Source organism: Phyllobates terribilis, unplaced genomic scaffold, assembly GCF_046119375.1.
Source record: "Phyllobates terribilis strain yellow unplaced genomic scaffold, ASM4611937v1 Scaffold_2__4_contigs__length_985480577, whole genome shotgun sequence".
In the NCBI taxonomy this organism is placed as follows: Eukaryota; Metazoa; Chordata; class Amphibia; order Anura; family Dendrobatidae; genus Phyllobates; species Phyllobates terribilis.
In genome coordinates, this window is record NW_027362762.1 from 312,600,540 (window position 1) to 312,622,343 (window position 21,804).

Below are 21,804 nucleotides of genomic sequence, written 5' to 3' on the forward strand. Positions count from 1 at the left end.
TAAGAGCACAGTGGCCTCCATAATCCTTAAATGGAAGAAGTTTGGGACCACCAGAAGTCTTCCTAGACCTGGCCGTCCGGCCAAACTGAGCAATCGTGGGAGAAGAGCCTTGGTGAGAGAGGTAAAGAAGAACCCCAAGATCACTGTGGCTGAACTCCAGAGATGCAGTAGGGAGATGGACGAAAGTTCCACAAAGTCAACTATCACTGCAGCCCTCCACCAGTCGGGCCTTTATGGCAGAGTGGCCCAACGGAAGCCTCTCCTCAGTGCAAGACATATGAAAGCCTGCATAGAGTTTGCTCAAAAACACATGAAGGACTCCCAGACTATGAGAAATAAGATTCTCTGGTCTGATGAGATGAAGATAGAACTTTTTGGTAATAATTCTAAGCGGTATGTGTGGCGAAAATCAGGCACTGCTCATCACCTGCCCAATACAATCGCAACAGTGAAACATGGTGGTGGCAGCATCATGCTATGGGGGTGTTTTTCAGATGCAGGGACAGGATGGCTGGTTGCAATTAAAGGAAACATGAATGCGGCCAAGTACAGAGATATCCAGGATGAAAACCTCTTCCAGAGTGCTCTGGACCTCAGACTTGGCAGAAAGTTCACCTTCCAACAGGACAATGACCCTAAGCACACAGCTAAAATAACAAAGGAGTGGCTTCAGAACAACTCTGTGACCATTCTTGACTGGCCCAGCCAGAGCCCTGACCTAAACCCAATTGGGCATCTCTGGAGAGACCTGAAAATGGCTGTCCACCAATGTTCACCATCCAACCTGATGGAACTGGAGAGGATCTGCAAGGAAGAATGGCAGAGGATCCCCAAATCCAGGTGTGAAAAACAGGTTGCATCATTCCCAAGAAGACTCATGGCTGTACTAGCTCAAAAGGGAGCTTCTACTCAATACTGAGCAAAGGGTCTGAATACTTATGACCATGTGATATTTCAGTTTTTCTTTTCTAAGAAATTTGCAAAAATTTCTACATTTCTGTTTTTTTCCAGTCAAGATGGGGTGCTGAGTGTACATTAATGAGAAAAAATGAACTTTTCAGAATTTACCAAATGGCTGCAATGAAACAAAGAGTGAAAAATTTAAAGGTGTCTGAATACTTTCCGTACCCACTGTATGTCATCGGTCGTGACGTGGTTAAGGTTAAAGTGGATCTGTCATCAGTTTTCACAATATAAACTGCTTACAATAATAAACAAATCTTTCAGAACCAATGAGAAAAGTGTCATTTCTTGGATAATTCATATCAGAATGGCTGTATCATCCTCAAATGAAAATATTCATTTTATAAGGCAGTTAAATTAAGGAGCAAATAAACTTATTTTTTATATATATTATTGTCCAACATTGAAAGTTATAAAAATTTGCAAATAACCTATTATGTGATTTGTCTTCTTTCCTGTAAAAAATAAAAAAATGCATATACAGTAAGTGGCGCCTAATTTTACCTAGTCCATTTGCCTGCCTTTAGCTGTATTGATATCAGAATGTACTAATTTAAAGGAAAGGTAATGGCAGTCAAGGCCGCCATCAGGACATTACTGCCCTTACTGCCATATGGGGTCCGGTAGGCAGAGGGGCCCAGTCGGGTCCCCATTCTTCTGCTCACCGGGCCCCAGCGGGGTAACTGCCGTTTAAAGTTACGGACACGCGTTCGCTTGAAATCTATTGCCGTGCAGTAAGCTTCAAGCATGGCAATAGTTAACAGAAGCCAGCCAATCGCAGGCTGGCAGCTGACGTCAGCATGCACGTCGTCGGCGTAATATCACTATCATGCGCCTAAAGGAAGGTGGCGAGCTGATAAAGACACCATGGCAACAAGTGGGTTGACAGAGTTAAAATAATATGTTGAATGTGTGTGCTGTGTATGTTATAAGTTGTGTGATTTATCCCCAGGGCCCTTATATTGTTCTTGTGAAGGAAGGTAGCGGGCTGATGAAGACGCCGTGGCAACAAGTGGGTTAAATGTGTTATATGTTGTTTTAATGTGATAAAGTTTGTGTTTTTATCCCTCTGGCCGTTATTGTATGCCGGTTCTCCGACAGGCACTGCCTAAGGCCGTCCCAGGGAATGTGGGAAGTCTGTCCACGAGGGGTACCATACAATAAGTAGGGATATAGTTTGCATTACATTACTTAGACACTAGACAGTTAATTTAGAGATTAACTCATCAGTTGGGAGGGGTTAGAAAAGTTTTATAGAAAAGTACAGTACAGACCAAAAGTTTGGACACACCTTCTCATTTAAAGATTTTTCTGTATTTTCATGACTATGAAAATTGTACATTCACACTGAAGGCATCAAAACTATGAATTAACACATGTGGAATTATATACTTAACAAAAAAGTGTGAAACAACTGAAAATATGTCTTATATTCTAGGTTCTTCAAAGTAGCCACCTTTTGCTTTGATGACTGCTTTGCACACTCTTGGCATTCTCTTGATGAGCTTCAAGAGGTAGTCACCGGAAATGGTTTTCACTTCACAGGTGTGCTTTGTCAGGTTTAATAAGTGGGATTTCTTGCCTTATAAATGGGGTTGGGACCATCAGTTGTGTTGTACAGAAGTCAGGTGGATACACAGCAGATAGTCCTACTGAATAGACTGTTAGAATTTGTATTATGGCAAGAAAAAAGCAGCTAAGTAAAGAAAAACGAGTTGCCATTATTACTTTAAGAAATGAAGGTCAGTCAGTCTGAAAAATTGGGCAAACTTTGAAAGTGTCCCCAAGTGCAGTTGCAAAAACCATCAAGCGCTACAAAGAACCTGTCTCATATGAGTACCGCCCCAGGAAAGGAAGACCAAGAGTCACCTCTGCTTTTGAGGATAAGTTTATCCGAGTCACCAGCCTCAGAAATCGCAGGTTAACAGCAGCTTAGATTAGAGACCAGGTCAATGCCACACAGAGTTCTAGCAGCAGACACATCTCTTCAACAACTGTTAAGAGGAGACTTTGTGCAGCAGGCCTTCAAGGTAAAATCGCTGCTAGGAAACCACTGCTAAGGACAGGCAACAAGCAGAAGAGACTTGTTTCGGCTAAAGAACACAAGGAATGGACATTAGACCAGTGGAAATCTGTGCTTTGGTCTGATGAGTCCAAATTTGAGATGTTTGGTTCCAACCACCGTGTCTTTGTGCGATGCAGAAAAGGTGAACGGATGGACTCTACATGCCTGGTTCCCACCGTGAAGCATGGAAGAGGAGGTGTGATGGTGTGGGGGTGCTTTGCTGGTGACACTGTTGGGGATTTATTCAAAATTGAAGGCATACTGAACCAGCATGGCTACCACAGCATCTTGCAGCGGCATGCTATTCCATCCGGTTTGCGTTTAGTTGGACCATCAGCTATTTTTCAACAGGACAATGACCCCAAACACACCTCCAGATTGCGTAAGGGCTATTTGACCAAGAAGGAGAGTGATGGGGTGCTACGCCAGATGATCTGGCCTCCACAGTCACCAGACCTGAACCCAATCGAGATGGTTTGGGGTGAGCTGGACTGCAGAGTGAAGACAAAAGGGCCAACAAGTGCTAAGCATCTCTGGGAACTCCTTCAAGATTGTTGGAAGACCATTTCCGGTGACTACCTCTTGAAGCTCATCAAGAGAATGCCAAGAGTGTGCAAAGCAGTCTTCAAAGCAAAAGGTGGCTACTTTGAAGAACCTAGAATATAAGACATATTTTCAGTTGTTTCACACTTTTTTGTTAAGTATATAATTCCACATGTGTTAATTCATAGTTTTGATGCCTTCAGTGTGAATGTACAATTTTCAAAGTCATGAAAATACAGAAAAATCTTTAAATGAGAAGGTGTGTCCAAACTTTTGGTCTGTACTGTACATCCGGGTTTCAGGCAGTTAGTCAGGGTGTGAGTCCATGACATGGACACCCTAGTTCTGGGTCCACGACCCTTATAGAACAGGAGTGGTGCAGGTCCTATACGAGAGAGTGGAGTGCAGAAGGAAGGCTGAAAAGACAGGGAGACAGGTTCCAGCAAGCAGATACAGCGGTGGAGAAAGTGTTTTATCAGCGCAAGTTTTCTGAACAGAATGAGGACACGTTTGATGCTCGATCTGTAAGCCAGCCAGTCCTGGGCTTAAAGCCTACAAGAGGTACTGAGAAGCAGGCCTCTGGATCCGTTATGGGAAGAATCTCAGCTGGGTCACAGAAGAAGTGGAAGATGGTGAGTCTCAGGACAAGACGAGGACGAACACTGTAAAGGCACATAACCAAGGGTACTTCACTAACAAAAGACCATGTCTTAATCTGTATGCTGCAGCCATGTGTAGAAGAATTGCACAGTAAAAGTAAGTTTGTTAATCTGGATCTACGATCTTCTGTCTTATTTGAAGTTGGTTCCGGTCCCATGGACAATGTAACAGTGAGTAAAGAAAATCCTTCATCACACAATACACCCCACTCAGAAGAGGAGACACAGGGTGAACAGAACTCCGTTCCGGCCCACAGCGTGTTGTTACCGGCCCTGTGCCCCCCTCACACTGGTGACCGTGCCTTGGATGATGGCTGAGCTGGGCGCAGCTGGATCGCAGCAAGCTAAGGAGAAACTTTTTTTTTAAACATTTTTTTGTAATGGAGAGACATGGGGGGCAGGACGGAGAGACATGGGGGGCAGGACGGAGAGACATGGGGGGCAGGACGGAGAGACATGGGGGGCAGGACGGAGAGACATGGGGGGCAGGACGGAGAGACATGGGGGGCAGGACGGAGAGACATGGGGGGCAGGACGGAGAGACATGGGGGGCAGGACGGAGAGACATGGGGGGCAGGACGGAGAGACATGGGGGGCAGGACGGAGAGACATGGGGGGCAGGACGGAGAGACATGGGGGGCAGGACGGAGAGACATGGGGGGCAGGACGGAGAGACATGGGGGGCAGGACGGAGAGACATGGGGGGCAGGACGGAGAGACATGGGGGGCAGGACGGAGACACATGGGGGGCAGGACGGAGACATGGGGGGCAGGACGGAGACATTGGGGGCAGGACGGAGACATTGGGGGCAGGACGGAGACATTGGGGGCAGGACGGAGACATTGGGGGCAGGACGGAGACACTGGGGGCAGGACGGAGACATTGGGGGCAGGACGGAGACATTGGGGGCAGGACGGAGACAATGGGGGCAGGATGGAGATATGGGGCCAGGATGTGAGACATTACTGTAGGGGCCAATTATGGAGACATGGAGCCAGGATGTGGGACATTATTATTGTATGGGCTAATTAAGGGATATTAGTGCTGTTCTGTATTGCTGTTATGTATTTTATTTTTGAGGATACTGGTTTCCGTGAGGATGGGGGTCCTGTTATTGTGCAGGGCAGCACTAATTCCTGGTGACAATCCTGATAGTACCTATATAATAGATGACAGTACAATATACTGCTCAATATTAAGTGATACAATTATTATTAATATAAAATATTCATATATTAATATGGAGAAAAATTAGTTTCAGCCTATTGATTCAGCCCCCACAACGCTGTAGCCCCTCAGGAAAAAGAATTGCGCAACCCTGGTATATAGTAACATTGTCTATAGTGTTCTCTCCTATTTACTGGCCATTTATCCTACAGTAGTATATTCACCTCCCCATCCAACCATCCATATAATCTAATCTTCTGTATTACTAGGATAGATGGGTTATTATTGTGAATTTATCACTATTCAAATTAGTAGAAACTACTCCGGAATTAAATTGTATGGCAATAATGACATTGTGGCATTTTGTAAAAGGTTTCAGAGGCCAAGGTGGATATCTAGAGTACATTTCATCTATATGGTAATGAATTGGTTTCATGGAATGGTCTGGTCCCTTTATATAACAGCTGCTGCTCCTGCTGATGTCACAGAATGTTGCAGTTTCTGGCTCCGCCTATGGAGAGCTATTATGACCATTGTTATCACAGCGATTGAGTCTAATTCTCTAGGTTTTTTACTCAAAAATTGGGCATGCATTAGGATTATTGTATCTGGAGTATCTTTGAATGTTATTCATGGTTGTATAGTCTGCATACACGTGTATATTTGGTATTACAGCATTACTGGGTTATTTCAATGTTTAAGATGTTTTTGATATTTGGTTGGTGCTCAAATTAAGAATACGGTTATATAGGGACTAGTGATGAGCGAGCATGCTCGCCGCTGCTCGGTACTCGCCCGAGCATCTCACTGCTCGGGATCATCGGCGCTCGCTGAGTATTTCCGGGGTTACTCGGGTCTCCTCCCTGCATGTTTGGCGCCCTTTACAGAGCCAATGAACATGCAGGGATTGTCTGGCACTCACTGTAATGCAGCAGCCATGTTGGTTGTAGCATTACAGTGATTGACTGGCCGCACAGCGTCATCAGGTCTATATCAGACCTGGCGCCGCCATGCTCGTCACAGTCACTCCGGAATCAGACAGTGTAGGGAGAGGTGCTGCTGAGCTAGGGAGAGATTAGCTTGTTTCTAGTAAGTGTAGGTGTAGGTGTACCAAACTATATTAGAGACACATATCCATCTCAACAAACTGTCCTTCTGAGGATTTATCCATCTGCAGGGATATCATGCAGGCAGTGTATATAGGCAGGCAGAGTATATAGCGGACTGCAGTGCACATAGCACAAGAGGCTCCATTTCATTTTTGTCTGCTGCTGCTGTTAGATATTTCTAGAAATAGGCCCAGGAAAAATTTTTTTTTGGATCTTAATCCTCATTATTTGCATAAAAAGCAATCCAGAGAACACAGTTTTTCTGTGCCATTTGCTTGTTAGCACCGCAGAATACAGCCAGGTACTTTCCATATTACAAGGCTAAAAATCCAGCAATTTAAAACTGTGGTTTGTCCGTCACATGGATCACATATAATTGCGCTAAAAATACTGCCATATCTGGCTTCCATTAAAAATTTGTTTCAGTGTGTCAGTGAAGCTATTGACACCAGTTTGCTGTTCAAAATAGTTACCTACAGGCCAGGTATTTAATACTGTGGTTTGTCCGTCACATGGATCACATATAAGTTCGCTCCAAATTCAGCCATTTGTAGTGAGGGTGGAAGATATTGTCCTACATTTAAAATGGGCAAGGCACGTGGCAAGGGATGGGGAACTGGACGTGATGGTGATGGTGCATAAAGAGGCTGAGGCCGTGGGCAAGCTGAAATTATGCCACAACAAACACCCACGTGTTCTCGCTCGACCTTCCTGTCCCAATTAATAGGGGATCACAGAACACCACTATTGAACACAGAGCAGTGTGAAAAGGTTATTGGTTGGATAGCAGATAATGCTTCCATTCACTTAGCCACCACCACCACCTTGTCTTCCACACGGTCAATTCTCAGTAGCTGTGAGTCTGGACCGCATATTCCTCACCCTGAACCTCCTTCCTCCCACCATGCAGAGTGCCCAGAGACAAGTGATCCCACACTTGGACACTCCGAGGAGCTGTTCACTTTTCCATTTATAGATTCAGGCTTCTCGCCCGGTCCACTTGAAGCGGGGCAAGAGGAGATTGCATGTAGCGATGCCCAAATATTTGAGCAGCCACGATGATGAGACAATTGCCAGAAAGTCAGGTGGTGGACCACGGTACGGAAGTGGAAGACGAGGTGGTGGATGATATAGTGATATCAGGGGGGGAGGCAGGCAGAGCACCCCAACAGGCAGGAAGAAGCAGTGTGGTGGCTGCAGACAGAAGGCAGGCAACCATTCTCTGTAACACCAACATGAAGGAAGTTGGCAGTACAACTGTTAGGTCTTCCTGAATCTGGTTGTTTTTTTAAAGACTCTGCCGATAACCCCATAAAGGCCATTTGCACCACCTGCCAGGCCAGTAACAGCAGGGGTGACAAAACGATCAGCCTGACCACCACCAGCATGATCAAGCACATGGCAGCAAAGCACCCGACTTTGTGGGCCGAACCAGGGTCCAGGAACAGTGTCTGCGGGTGGCAGCACTGCTTCTTCCGCTGTTGTGTATGCAAGCCAATCCTCTGACCATGGCGCATGCTAAGATGCCTCCTGCCCTCAACCGGTCATTGCACACTCTCAAGTAGCAACATCAGAAAGCACGTCCACGTCCTTGTCCCAGCACAGCGTTCAGTTGTCCATACCTCAGTCCTTGGAATGAAAGCGCAAACACGCAGCCAATGCCACACTACTAAATTCCCACATTTCGCAACTGCTTGCGCCCGAAATGCAGCCTTTTGGGCTCGTGAAGACGGAAGCATTCCGGAACCTAATGGCTGCGGCCGTTCCTCAGTATTTGGTCCCCAGCCGCCACTATTTCTCCCGGTGTGCCGTCCCCGCATTACACAAGCACGGGTCCCAAAACATTAACCGTGCCCTCAACAACGCAGTTACCGGGAAAGTCCTCCTAACCACGGACACGTGGGCAAGTGCTTGTGGGCAGGGACGGTACATCTCGCTGACGGGACACTGGGTTAACAATGTGGAAGCCAGGACCCAGTCGGACCTTGGGTCGGAACAAGTCCTCCCTATGCCAAGGACTGCAGGCCCTATAGGGGTCAATCAGGGTTGCCCCCACAGTCTACAGCTCCTGCACCTCATCCTCCTCCTCCTCTTCAGCCTCCATCTCTGAAATGACCACATCAGTCACAAGCTGGAAGCACTGCAGCACTGCCTAGGCCAAGCGGCAACAGGCTCTGTTGAAGCTAATTTACTTAAGTGACAAACCGCACAATGCTGAAGAGTTGTGGACAGCTCTGAAAGAGCAGGCAGATCTGTGGCTCACACTGCTGAACCTAAAGCCAGGCATGGTCGTGTGTGAAATGGCCGGAACCTGATGACTGCTCTGAGGCGAGCTCACACACATACCATGTCTGGCCCATGTGCTTAACCTCGTGGTTCAGCAATTTCTCAAACCCTACTCTGAGCTGCCAGATCTGCTTGTTAAAGTACGCCGACTGTGTGCTCATTTTAGAAAGTCACCTACAACTTCCGTCGCCTTTGCAGCGTTTCAGCAGCATTTGCAGCTTCCGGCTCACAGACTGGTGTGTGATGTCCCCACGCATTGGAACTCTACACTGCAGATGTTAGGAAGGATTTGTGAGCAGAAGAGGGTAGTTGTTGAGTACCAGCATCAACAAGGCCGTCGGTATTCAGTTCAGACTCCACACAAGACCTCAGGAGTAGAAATGGATGACAGACATATGTACCATCCTCCAAAACTTTGAGGACTCCACCAAGATGGTGAACAGCGATGACGCCATAATTAGCATCACCATCCTGCTTCTCTGTCTTCTGAAATGCTCTCTGCTCACAATCAAAGAGGATGCATTGCAGGCGGAGCACGATGAGATGGAGCAAAGAACCATACAGGGTGATTACACACAGCCCAGCCTCATCTCATCCCAACGTGGATTGGGTGACAATGAGGAAGAGGAGGAGGAGGGGGAAGAACAGGAGCTAGTTTCATGCGCTATAGACGGTACTACCTGCACAACTGTCATACCGTCTGTTCAGCGTGGATGGCCTGAGGACAGGGAAGAGGAGGAGAGCATGGTCACTCGTCCTCTTGGTGAGGACATGGAAGTCTTTGCTTATTAGCAGTCTGGCATGCACGGCTGAGTTTGTGTTACGCTACCTTTCCCATGACCCTCGCGTTCGCAAAATTTTGGGTGACAGTCATTACTGGTTGGTGACACTTCTAGACCCATGCTACAAGGAGTACTTTATATCTCTTATTCCTGAGGCGGACAGGTCTACGAAAATGGGGAGGTACCAGAAGGCCCTTGATGCGGAACTATTAAAAAAATCCCCATCTGAAAACGCTGGCAGCAGAGGTCATAGTTCGTTGGACAACCAAGGACTTCAGGCAAGAGAGACAACTGCAATCCAGCAGACGCAGGGGAACACTGTCAAAGTTCTGGGAGAATTTTCTCAGCCCTTCCCATCGCACAAGCCCTGAGGCGCGGGGTACTCTCACAAGGAGTGCAAAGTTTGGGAAGATGCTGAGGGAGTACCTTGCCGACCGTACCAACATACTCCGTAATTCCTCTGAGCCTTATAATAATTGGGTATCCAAGCTGGATACGTGGAATGAACTGGCTCTCTACACCTTGGCAGTCCTGGCCTGCCCTGCCACAAGCATTTTATCAGACCGGGTTTTTAGTGCCCCTGGTGGAATTATAACTGATAAGCGCATCCGCCTGTCAACTGAAAATGCTGACAAGCTGACTCTTATAAAAAATGAACAAGGGCTGGATTGGGCCAGACTTCTCAACACCACTGAATGATAGCAGCTTAACAAACTCAAATCCAGTGTCTTTTTGGGAGGTGTATTCCTATGCACCTTTTCACACCCACACATGGATATACGCTTCCTGATTTTGGCTATTTGCTCTTGTCCTCCTCCTACTCCTCATCCTCCACCACCATATCACCAGGGTGACCATGGTCCGCGATGCAACACCCACATCATTTTTTTAAAGGGTGTTTATGATGCCCATAAAATAATTTTTTTATACAGTATGTTCATGTATACCCACCAGGGGTAAATGTTTGTCAGCCCATAGACTTAGTTCATGGGCATTACAAGTATAGGAGACCCACTCCTTTCTAATGGGAACATTTTTTTTATGAGGCCCTCCTCCATGTCTCTTCCAAGGGACATTGGAGTGCCTCCCAATTTTTGGCAGCCCTTGCATTCACTGCATAGGCCAACACTATGGGAGACGCTTCCTAATAATGGGAACATTGTTTTTAGGAGGCTCTCCGACCTCTACGTCTCTTGCAAGGGGCATTGGAGTTCCTCCAAATTTTTGTCAGCCATTGCTTCACTGCATAGGCAACCATTATGGGAGACCTTCTCTTATCTAATGGGAATTTGTCGTTACTGTGGCCCTGCTCTGTGTGTCTTTAAATTCTTAGTGGGGTTTTTCCCAAATTTTGGCAGCCCTTGCAGTCACAGCATCGGCATTACCACTACATGAGACCCTCTCCTTTCTAATGGGAATTTGTCATTACTGTGGCCCTGCTCTGTGTGTCTTTAAATTCTTAGTGGGGTTTTTCCTAATTTTGTCAGCCGTTGGACTCAGTGCACACCCTATAAATGTATAGCACACCCGCTCCTTTGTAATGGAAACATGTCATTACAGTGGCCCGGCTCTATGTGTCTTTAAAATGTTAGTGGGGTTTTTCCCAAATTTTGTCAGCCCTTGAAGGCACAGCATGGGCATTACCACTATAGGAGACCCGCTTCTTTATAATGGGAACATTTTTGTTTTACTGAGACCTTCCTCTATGTCTCTTCAAAGGGGTTTTGGTTTGCGACCGAATTTTTGGCAGCCCTTGCAGTCACTGCATACGCAATAACAGTATAGGAGACCCTATAATAATGGGAACAACAAAGCATAGCCGGCTGATGGCTCTCTAACAATAGCGAGGGCCGACTGCTTGCCTTTTAAGAATAGTAAGGGCCGCATTATGGCCCTATAAAAATAGGCTTTGCGATGTTCAGAGTCCCTAAATCATAAATGAAACAGGATGTGTCTGATGATGTGTCACACACCACATGGCCAGATAAGGTTGTAAAGTGTTAAAATGACATTTCCCGGTGAATGCATTTGTCGTAAAAAAAAACAAAAAAAAAAACAGTAGGATCTTAAGTATAAAAACAGAGTCGCCAATGTAACCTCAATGTAATCACATTGTTCAGCTCATGCACCTCCTCCTCCATCTCCAAAATGACCACATCAGTCACAAGCTGAAAGCACTGCAGCACTGCCTTGTCCAAGCGGCAACAGGCTGTGCTAAAGATAGCATGCTTAATGCTTAGGTGACAAACCGCCCAGCGCTGCAGAGTTGTTGAAAGCTGTAATACAACAGCTTGATCTGTGGCTCTCACCGCTGAACATACAGCCAGGCATGGTCGTGTGTGACAAGGGGCGGAACCTGGTGACGGAGAAATGACAGCCAGAGTAGATACGGTTTCCCTCTATGTCAGTCCTTTCACCGAGCTAAGGAATATGGCTGAGGTGAAATACAACTCCCACTAAGAAGCTGTTTCAGACTGAAAAACATTGGGCCCACCAGAGGATTTGATTCTGAAGGCTCACCTTTCTTCCCCGCTCAAGAGTCCCATAGCAGCTGCAAAATTAGCGCCATCATGAACTCTTCTGATGTAGAAGCCAGGGCACACCAGAGGATTCTCTGGTGGGACCGTCCAACCCTGACGAGAAGCAGTCCTAGCTAAGAAAAGTGTGTGGGAAGGTTCCTGGACACTCTGTGGCTGCTTTTTTTTACTGAGGTGGAAACCCACGCAAGCATGGGGAGAACATACAAAATCATTGCATATGTTGTCCTTGCTAGGATTTGAACCCAGGATCCCAGCGCTGCAAGGCTTCAGTGCTAACCACTGATCCAATGTGCTGCAGTTCACCCTTTGATATCTAACAGGCTGGAGAAACTTGCACCTACTGCCACTCTATCCTCAGCTCCTTTGTGAGAAACTAATGTATTTGGGCAGCCACTCAGTCTACCAAATAAAATTCCTGAGAAGGAAATTGGGGATGGCTTCGCTACTGGGGGCAGTGCTAATACCATGGCGTCGTACCATAGTTTACTGGAAATATTCCAGGCTGGTTGGAGGCAAGCAGATTCCCACAGAAAAGTACCAGCAGTAATGTTCAGGGACCCGTGCTTGTAGAAGGCGGAGACAATACCGGGAGAAATAGTGGCGGCTAGGGACTGAGTATGGACACCCGGCCGCCGCCATGAGGTTGTGGACAGCTTCCACCTCCACGAGCATAAAAGGCCACATTTCAAGTGCAAGCAGCTGCCCAGAAATAAGGCAGTTTAGTATTGCGGCCTGTAGGTGGCTGCATGCTTGTGCTTGTATTCCAAGTAACAGAAAACTAAGCAGATGGTGGCCTCTATAATCATCATCATGGCCTCACCTCGGCAGTATGAACTCTCCTGAAGGAGAAGCCAAGGCCCACCGGAGGAGTCTCCGGTTCTCTGGGTGGACCATCCAACCTTGCCGAGAAGCAGCCCTGGCTAAGAAGTGTGTGTGGGAAGGTTCCCGGACACTCTATGGCTACTTTTTTAATGTGGATTGGACGTGCTTATGCATGTTATTTCTCAAACCGCGTTGCAGATGAGGCCATTGCCCAACTCTGCAGTCATGAAATTAAAGGCGCAAAGAAAGATGTGTGTTGAAGCACCACCGACAATTGCAAGCTGATGTTGGAAAGGCTGCCATTGCTTCTGCAACAAGCTGCATTAGAGGACTTCCTGGGAGAAATGACACACAGTAGATACGGTTTCCCTCTATGCCAGTCCTTTCACCCAGCTAAGGAATATGACTGAGGTGAAATACAGCGCTCACTAAGAAGCAGTGTCAGACTGAAAAATATTGAGCCCACTAGAGGATTTGATTCTGAGGGCCCACCTTTCTTCCCCGCTCAAGAGCCCCATAGCAGCTGCAAAGTTTGCGCCTATCATGAACTCTCCTGTAGAAGCCAGGGCCCACCTGAGGATTCTCTGGTGGGCCCGTACAACCTTGCCAAAAAGCAGCCCTGGTTAAGAAAAGTGTGTGGGAAGGTTCCCGAACACTCTATGGCTGCATTTTTAATGTGGACTGGCTCCGTACAATTCCTGGCCACATTCACCTGTCTGCGTGTTTGTGGTTAGGTGGTCCTCTCCAGTAAGTGCACTGGGGGAGGGCACGGGTAATGTTGTGGGACTCGTGCTTGTGGAAGGGGGAGACGATATCGGGAGAAATAGTGGCGGCTGGGGACCGAGTATGGACACCCGGCCACCGCCAGCATGAGGTTGTGAAAAGCTTCCACCTCCACGAGCCTAAAAGGCCACATTTCAAGTGCAAGCAGCTTTAGAGAACTTTCTGGGAGAAATGACAGCTGGAGTAGATATGGTTTCCCAAGTCCTTTCACCAAGCTAAAGAATATGGCTGTGGTGAAATACAACTCAGCAAAAAAAGCTGTGGACTGGCTCCGTACCGTCCCTGGCCACATTCACCTGTCCACGTGTTTGTGGTTAGGCGGTCCTTCCCAGTAAGTGCACTGGGGAGCACATGGGTAATGTTGTGGGACCCGTGCTTGTGGAAGGCGGAGACGATACCGGGAGAAATAGTGGTGGCTGGGGACCGAGTATGGACACCCAGCCACCGTGGGCATGAGGTTGTGAAAAGCTTCCGCCTCCACGAACCTAAAAGGCCACATTTCAAGTGCAAGCAGCTGTCAAAAATTTGGCACATTGTATTGCAGCCTGTGCGTGGGTGGGTGGCTGCATACTTGCGCTTGCATTCCAAGGAATGGGGTAGGGACAACTGAACACTGCACTGGGACAAGGACGTGGCTGGTGATTGTTGCAAGTCTGCAACTACAGGTGCATGGCGGGAGGCATCTTCGCATGCGCCAAGGATCACTTATGATGGGCACACTTTTAGGCAGTGACCTGGGAGTCAGAGATGCTCCCAGGCATCTTCCCCATGCTGTTCCCATGTTTTTTTCAGCACTGTATGCATGTGTCTGATCATGCGTCACACACAACATGGCCAGATAAGGTTGTAAAATGTTAAAATGACATTTCCCAGTGAATGCATTTGTCTTTGTTGAAAGCAATGCAAAAGTGCAAAAATGCGTCAAAAACGCTAGTGTGAACATAGCCCAAGGTGTGGAGGAGTATTTTTGGTTTTGGTTATTTATTTTGCTTTCTATACAAGTCATTAGCCTGGAAAGGATGTTCCTTAACATATTTACCAGGAAAATCCATTTTGGTTTAGTTTTTGTATGTTTTATTGTGAGTCCGTAAAAGTGGCGTAATACCTCTGACAACGTTGTTGACAGCAGTGTTCGGGAGTCAGAAATGCTTCCAGGGGTATTCCCCATGCTGCTCCCATCGATTTTGGCAATTTTTAGGCCCTCTGCAGACCGCCGGGGGGAGCCGCCTGAAAAATGCTCGTGCTTCCCATAGACTTACACTGGGCTCGTTGCTCGGGTCGAGCACCCGAGTATTCCAATGTGCTCGACCCGAGCATAGAGCACCCGAGCATTTTAATGCTCACCCATCACTAATAGTGTCAGTCGTAGGGTCAGTCTACAGAGAGCGGGGGCGCCATCCTCTTCGTTAGGTAGGGGTGAAAATGGGGTCCTATTAGGGACTTTAGAGAGAAAATATATTTAATACTCCCTCACCTTATTTGATATCTTTGTTGGGCATCTTTTATTGTATTACCCTACACATATATATGTATACCTGGTGTAGTAGCACTATTGGGATATTTTAGTGTTTAAGGTGTCTTTTGATATTTGATTGGTAATCAATTGAAGAATAGGCTCATATAGGGACCAATAAGGTCAGTCTACGGTGAGCGGGGGCACCAAATCGCCTGTTGTTTAGGGTGCCAACCTCCGCGATAGGTAGGGGTGAACACAAGGACCTATCGGAATGTTATGGTTGTTGGCTCCGCCCACATTAGCTCTTATTTGTCATTTCACAGAATGTTTTGGTTGTTGGTTTCACCCCCAAAAGCTACTACTTGTGATGTCACCGAATGCTTTGATTCTTGGTTTCGCCCCCATTAGTTTGTGATGTCACCGAATGTGGAAGGTAGCCCTTCAGAACAGAATGACTCTTGACTACCAGTTAGCAATTGAAAGTGGAACTTGTGCTGTTATAGGTGAGGAATGCTGCTCATAGATTAAAGATAACCATGATTCAATTGAGAGAAACATGGATAAGATAAAGGAGCTACAACAAAAACCTAGAGATATATCCAAAGAAGGATGGAATTCTTTTTCCTGGATGGGGTCTATCAGAGTTTGGTTAAACAATATACTCTCAACTTTGCTAAAGCCCAGAGTGGTAGTGATAGGATTGATTGTATTGATCTTGATAGCCTGGAAATTATTAATGTGATGTGTTTCCCGTTGCAGGAAATTAATTTTACATTGGAGCCACTGGCGGACACAGACAGAAGAGGGCCCCTGTGGAAGTACAATATATGAGCCGTTTGCAGCCCAATAGCTCATCATAATGCACAATTCCATCAACTTTGGAGGTGGAATGGGCTTCCTTACCTCTTGGCCTGTGTGCAGTCACACAAGTTGCACCAATAACACATCCGCCCCTGATTGGAACCATAGGAAGGATGACAGTACAGCTACAGAAGTGACCGTCTGATGGCCTAGACTAGCTCGACTACCCACTTCTCCTGAAGACCCTTTCAGCCTTTTGATACTTGGGTGGAGGAAATCATCTTTGAAAATAGGGTCCCACAGTTGCACCCCAACAGTTTGAGAACGGAGGATAATTTAATTCTCCAGAGTGGTTCTTTTGGTGGGATGCAGGTCTGGACAGTTGTCGTCATCCCATGATCTGAAAATGATTGCAATCACAAATTCTTTGGTCTTATTATCTTCATTTAATTTGTCTTCAATGAAAAAACACAAAAAGAATTGTCCTAAAGCCAAATTGGATATAATTCCACACCAAACCTAAAAAAGGGGGTGGACAAAAGTATTGGCACTGTTTGAAAAATCATGTGATGCTTCTCTAATTCGTGTAATTAACAGCACCTGTAACTTACCTGTGGCACCTAACAGGTGTTGGCAATGACTGAATCACACTTGCAGCCAGTTAACATGGATTAAAGTTGACTCAACCTCTGTCCTGTGTCCTTGTGTGTACCACATTGAGCATGGAGAAAAGAAAGAAGACCAAAGAACTGTCTGAGGACTTGAGAAACCAAATTGTGAGGAAGCATGAGCAATCTCAAGGCTACAAGTCCATCTCCAAAGACCTGAATGTTCCGGTGTCTTCTGTGCGCAGTGTCATCAAGAAGTTTAAAGCCCATGGCACTGTGGCTAACCTCCCTAGATGTGGACGGAAAAGAAAAATTGACGAGAGATTTCAACGCAAGATTGTGCGGATGGTGGATAAAGAACCTCGACTAACATCCAAACAAGTTCAAGCTGCCGTGCAGTCCGAGGGTACAGCAGTGTCAACCCGTACTATCCGTTGGCATCTGAATGAAAAGGGACTGTATGGTAGGATACCCAGGAAGACCCCACTTCGTACCCCGAGACAATAAAAAGCCAGGCTGGAGTTTGCCAACACTTACCTGAGAAAGCCTAAAACGTTTTGGAAGAATGTTCTCTGGTCAGATGAGACAAAAGTAGAGCTTTTTGGGAAAAAGCATCAACATAGAGTGTACAGGAAAAAAAAAAAGAGGCATTCAAAGAAAAGAACACGGTCCCTACAGTCAAACATGGCGGAGGTTCCCTGATGTTTTGGGGTTGCTTTGCTGCCTCTGGCACTGGACTGCTTGACCGTGTGCATGGCATTATGAAGTCTAAAGACTACCAACAAATTTTGCAGCATAATGTAGGGCCCAGTGTGAGAAAGCTGGGTCTCCCTCAGAGGTCATGGAACTTCCAGCAGGACAATGACCCAAAACACACTTCCAAAAGCACTATAAAATGGTTTGAGAGAAAGCACTGGAGACTTCTAAGGTGGCCAGCAATGAGTCCAGACCTGAATCCCATAGAACACCTGTGGAGAGATCTCAAAACGGCAGTTTGGAGAAGGCACCCTTCAATTATCAGGGACCTGAAGCAGTTTGCCAAAGAAGAATGGTCTACAATTCCAGCAGAGCATTGTAAGAAACTCATTGATGGTTACCGGAAGCGGTTGTTCGCAGTTATTTTGGCTAAAGGTTGTGCAACCAAGTATTAGGCTGAGGGTGCCAATACTTTTGTCTGGCCCATTTTTGGAGTTTTGTGTGAAATGATCAATGATTTGATTTTTGCTTTATTCTCTTCTGTGTTTTTTCCTTGCAAGCAAATTAAATGAAGATACTAATACCAAAGAATTTGTGATTACAATCATTTTCAGGAATAAACTATGTATTATCTGACAGAATTGCAGGGGTGCCAATACTTTTGGCCACCACTGTATGCTGACTAGCTGCATATTTCATTAACTATGGGCTGTCAACAGAGCTCATTTCACCATAGGCAGGAACTTAGCACACATCAGGACAGCTGTCATCATCCTATTAGATAGACAATAATGAATATATCTGTATGTATGCTTTCATAAAGATTGAGTGAAGGCTTAGATGAAATGGCAACTATAAGGTAGCCAGAAATGGATGTCTGTCATCCCATAGGCAGGAACAGGGCCGCCATCAAGGCATTACTACTCTTACTAGCGTACAGGGCCCGGTGAGCACAAGCAAAGAGGGGGGGTCCGGACAGGCTGGCAGCCCGGGTCCATCCCCTCTTTGCTTCTGCTCAACGGGCCCCAGGGGCAACAGTTTAGGGCCGCCGCACACCAGATGCGTAACATTGTAGTTAGATGATAATTTGCACTTTACATAATTGACCAAAGAAATTAACTAAATGACTCCTGAAAAATAGATTTAGTTACCAAAATATATAGTGGGAATGTGTTACGAAGCTTTAATATTAAGGGCATTCACCACACTCTGGTTATTGTTAACCAATGTGTTTGTGAGATGATTAAAAGGCACTTAATGTCTTGTGATACATATACATGCATACAGTATGTCCAATGTCCATATCTCAAAACAGTAAAGAGAGCAGCTTTCATAAATGTGCAGGAAACAGAATACAATAATCTGAAGTCAGAAATACAGATTCTAAAAAAAATTCTCACAATCTGGTTTCAATTAGTTTAAAAAAAAAATATGTGACATACCCTTAAAGAAAAATAAATTAAAATATAGCTAAAAAGAGATATGTTAAATAGGTTAGAGTAGAGTAGGGCCCTGCCAAAAGAGTCTACCTTGTCGTGGTTGGCAGGCTTTAAAAATCTTTTGGTCAAAACAAAAGCTGATGGCTACGTATGTGATATGGAGTTCAATGGGAACTGATAATGTGTGATTGGTGAGGACATGGTGCAGAAAGTAGAGTTTTTCCAAGAGTGGGCGGTGGGACTGTGGAAGGTTCAAAGGGTGGAGGCGGAGCTGGGCTGGAGCCTGGGAGGAGTGTTAAGGGGGACCAAAAATTTTGACAGTATGGGGCCCTGAAATTCCTGGTGGCAGTGAAAGGGTCATCTCAGCTCGTGTCACGCTAAAGGCTTGTGCACACGACTGTATATCGGTCCCAGTGCCATCTTTAAAAAAAAAATTGACGAAAACAGATCACACTCGAAGCAATGCAATGTTATTTAATGGGGAAGTGCATGTGAACAATTTTTTTACTGACCAGATTAGAGTGTGAAAAAAAAAAAGATTTGGGCAGACATGATTGAAGTAGTGTGTGCGCCTATAGCTCAAGTGGGAACTCCTGTTATACTCAAAAGGCTAGAAAAAATATCCATAACAAAAATTATTCCAAACAACAGAAAAAGAAACAATTACTACATTAAAACTGTTACAGGACTGTCTCTCTGAGTTTAGCATTGTTGGCAAGAACCACCCCTGGTCCTGAGTTTTAATCTGATAACTGTGTGCTCCAACAGGAAAAGCGTCGATCTCTTAACAGTACTGAGGAATAGCTTGGCGCAACTGAAGAAATATAGTACAGATGAAAACTGGAATTAGTCTTACCGGTAATGATGTTTCAAGGAGTCCATATGACAGCACCATAGGAGGAATAATCCCATATTGCCTGTAGGGACAGGAAGCACAAGAGGTTAGCCCCTTAACCCCCGAGGGTGGTTTGCACGTTAATGACTAGGCCAATTTTTACAATTCTGACCACTGTCACTTTATGAGGTAATTACTCTGGAACGCTTCAACGGATCCCCCTGATTCTGAGAATGTTTTTTCGTGACATATTGTACTTAATGATTGTGGTAAAATTTCTTCTATATCACTTGCGTTTATTTGTGAAAAAAATGGAACTTTGGCGAAAATTTTGAAAATTTAGCAATTTTCAAAATTTGAATTTTTATGCCCTTAAATCAGAGAGATATGTCACACAAAATAGTTAATAAATAACATTTCCCACATGTTTACTTTACATCAGCACAATTTTGGAACCAAAATTTTTTTTTTTTTTATTAGGGAGCTATAAGGGTTAAAAGTTGACCAGCGATTTCTCATTTTTCCAACAAAATTTACAAAACCATTTTTTTTAGGGACCACATCACATTTGAAGTCACTTTGAGAGGTCTTTATGACAGAAAATACCCAAAAATGACACCATTCTAAAAACTGCACACCTCAAGGTACTCAAAACCACATTCAAGAACTTTATTAACCCTTCAGGTGCTTCACAGAAATTTTTGGAATGTGGAAGAAAAAAAAATGAACATTTAACTTTTTTCACAAAAATGTTACTTTAGACCCAATTTTTTTTATTTTCGCAGGGGTAACAAGAAAAAATGGACCCCAAAATTAGTTGTGCAATTTCCCGTGGGCACGCAGATACCCCATATGTGGGGAAAAACCACTGTTTGGGCGCACGGCAGGGCTCGGAAGGGAAGCAGCGCCATTTGACTTTTTGATTGTAAAATTTGCTTGAATAATTAGCGGACGCCATGTTGCATTTGGAGAGCCCTTGTGTGCCTAAACATTGGAGCTCCCCCACAAGTGACCTCATTTTGGAAACTAGACCCCCCCAAGGCACCTATCTAGATGCATAGTGAGCACTTGGAACCCCCAGGTGCTTCACAAATTGATTCGTAAAAATGAAAAAGTGGAAAAAAAATACTTTTCCATTTTTATGAATCAATTTGTGAAGCACCTAGGGGTTCCAAGTGCTCGCTATGCATCTAGATAGGTGCCTTGGGGGGTCTAGTTTCCAAAATGGGGTTACTTGTGGGGGAGCTCCAATGTTTAGGCTCACAGGGGCTCTCCAAACGCGACATGGTGTCCGCTAACAAATTGAATGGAAAATCGGCTCAAATTGTTAGCGGACACCATGTTGCGTTTGGAGAGCCCCTGTGTGCCTAAACATTGGAGCTCCCCCACAAGTGACCCCATTTTGGAAACTAGACCCCTTAAGGCACCTATCTAGATGCATAGTGAGCAGTTGGAACCACCAGGTGCTTCACAAATTGATTCATAACAATGAAAAAGTGGAAAAAAAAATACTTTTTCATTTTTACTGATTAATTTGTGAAGCACTTGAGGGTTCAAAACGCTCACCACCCATCTAGATAAGTTGCCTGGGGGGTCTAGTTTCCAAAATAGCGAGCACTTGGAACCCCTAGGTGCTTCACAAATTGATTCGTAAAAATGAAAAAGTATTTTTTTTCCAATTTTTCATTGTTATGAATCAATTTGTGAAGCACCTGGGGGTTTCAAGTGCTCACTATGCATCTAGATAGGTGCCTTGGGGGTTCTAGTTTCCAAAATGGGGTCACTTGTGGGGGAGCTCCAATGTTTAGACACACAGGGGCTCTCCAAACGCAACATGGTGTCCCCTAACAAATTGGAACCATGTCGCGTTTGGAGAGCCCCTGTGTGTCTAAACATTGGAGCTCCCCCACAAGTGACCCCATTTTGGAAACTAGACCCCCCAGGGAACTTATATAGATGTGTGGTGAGCCCATTGAACCCCCAGGTGCTTCACAGAAAATCATAATGTTGACTTGTGAAAATAAAAAAAAACATTTTTTCCACAAAAATGCAAAAAAAAATATTTTCACAAGGGTACGAGGAGAAATTGCACCCCATAAGTTGTTGTGGAATTTCTCCTGAGTATGCATATACCCCATGTGTTGGAGCAAACTACTGTTTGGGCGCATGTAAGGGCTCGGAAGGGAAGGAGTGACGCTTTTGAACGCAGACTTTGATGGAATGGTCTGCGGGCATCATGTCATGTTCTC

General features: G+C 45.5%; 1 long non-coding RNA gene across 1 annotated transcript in view; it reads right to left on the bottom strand.

Moving 5' to 3' along the window:
- LOC141251766 (uncharacterized) overlaps positions 1–19,629 on the bottom strand; it is a 153,934-nt gene extending 134,305 nt beyond the window's left edge. Inside the window, exon 1 of the long non-coding RNA XR_012313386.1 lies at positions 19,577–19,629. This is a non-coding gene — a long non-coding RNA (uncharacterized lncRNA). The remainder of the gene's footprint in view (positions 1–19,576) is intronic.
- Positions 19,630–21,804: the final 2,175 nt, after the last annotated feature.